At 39.2% G+C, this 1,867-nt stretch overlaps 1 protein-coding gene across 1 annotated transcript in view; it reads left to right on the forward strand.

The window, feature by feature from the left end:
- Positions 1-665: 665 nt before the first annotated feature.
- The window catches only part of yes1 (YES proto-oncogene 1, Src family tyrosine kinase), a 22,747-nt gene continuing 21,545 nt past the window's right edge, over positions 666-1,867 (forward strand). Inside the window, exon 1 of the mRNA XM_031865242.1 lies at positions 666-1,036. The gene's annotated coding sequence lies outside the window, so the exon portion shown is untranslated. The remainder of the gene's footprint in view (positions 1,037-1,867) is intronic.

The raw sequence follows: 1,867 nt of genomic DNA on the forward strand, positions 1-1,867 counted from the left end.
CAAATATTTTCCCTCTCAAATCATCAGTTATGAAGTGTTTCTGTTCACTATGTGCTTTGTTACAAAGTATACACTTTAACAATGTAGGCGAGGGCTGAAATTATCAGTCTATTGACACGAAAACTATTTTGATAATCATTTTAAGTAAAGAAAAATCATCATGAACTTCTTCTGTATATTTAATTGGGATCATTTACAGATTTTCTCTGTTTTATAAGCTATCATTACATTTTTGCGTTTCTGACAGAAAAAACAAGCAATTGACAGTAATGTTTCTCTATTTTAAGACATTTTATAAAACAAAACCAGTAATTGAAAAAAGTATAATTTGCTGAATTGATAATTAGAGTAATCTTAAATTGCAGCTCTTATTTATAAAGGACAACATGAACCATAAAATACATGCTATTATTTATGGTGATAGGCCAATATGTGTTATCTACACAGGGTTTAAAGTTAAATTAAATTATATTAACAAGATAAGAAACCCTAGGACTTTAAATATGGTATGTTTTCAGACTTTCTTAATAATACTATTTGCTTTTTGTGAATCACAAGAAAGGATAAACGTTTCAAAAAATATATATTTTAACCACAAAAAAAACCCGGATGTACGAGTCTAATCTGAGTACCTGAACGCAGCGTTATTCCTTCCCTGGCCTCGTCGGTTCCTCGGCACTAGTCGGGCTATTGTTGTGCGTCTTTCGGGGCAACCCTGACCCATCAGCGGGCGGTGATTTGTGGATATTATAACTGGTCTGCTTGGCTCTCACTCCGCCATATTAAGCAGCCTTTGTCAGCTGGCGGTGTGTCCTCGTGTTTTAAAGGAATACAAAGCAGCACAGCGGAGGACTTTGTGCGGGTGAAGTAGTTAATCGGTATGGGACAGACGGAAGACTGAGATTCCACGTTAGGAACCGCTTCTTTCGGCCGTTTGCACTCCTTTTGGATTGTCGACGTGAAATAAAAACCTGGGAGTAAAGAAAATATAGCACATGTAGCCGCAGTGAAACGCTGCAAAACGTCTCATTTTAAGGTAAGAAGTGCCCGTGAACAAAAAGTGTTATTTTGTCCTGGAAGTGAGCGAGCAGGGCCTCGCTGGTGCTGTGACACTTGGAGAAAGTTGAGAAAAGAGAGCAGGAGAGTTTCCTCGGTGCGTTGCATTGTTGTAAAAGTCAGTTTCATTGTTGATCCTGAACCAGGACTCGATTTATGGGATTATTTACGAAAACCCTTCGATGAGGGTAGAAAACAATGAGTAAAGACAATGCTAGATTGCTGCATTTCAAAGGTTTTAGTCATGAAATTAACACAATAATCAAATCACCTTTCTGTGTCGCTTCATTTCAAATGTGTTTGTTGAGTTTTTGTTTCCCCCCCCATAAAATGTAACCACCTACTCTTTTCTTTCTGCCTCACCCAAATCTCTATCTCTTCTCTCACTATCAGCTGCTGCAGGCCTCAGCTGTGTAAAGGCCTTTATTGTAAGACATACTGTGTCACAACCAACCTTCCAAAATGACAACATTTCTGTAATCAAAGCCCCTTTTTCAGGAGTTGCCAAATCTGTTCTTGCATGCTTTTATTGTGGTGGTGCAACTATACTTCCCAGATTAGCATATTCCGTAAAATGCATGTGTGTAAAGCGGTAGAAATTACATGAGTGCTGTTGTAACGTTGTGTCGTGTGTGTGTGTGTGTGTTCATACAGTCACTGTCCCTGATTGTGGCTGCTTATAGACTCTTGTGCCACAGTAATCTTCCTCCACGATAATCCCTCTGTTAGTACAGACCCAGTTGGCTGGACAGTCATGTCTCTCTCACACACACACACACACACACACACACACACACACACACACACACAC

This window comes from Anarrhichthys ocellatus, unplaced genomic scaffold (assembly GCF_004355925.1).
Source record: "Anarrhichthys ocellatus isolate YVR2014 unplaced genomic scaffold, GSC_Weel_1.0 scaffold32, whole genome shotgun sequence".
Lineage (NCBI taxonomy): Eukaryota > Metazoa > Chordata > Actinopteri > Perciformes > Anarhichadidae > Anarrhichthys > Anarrhichthys ocellatus.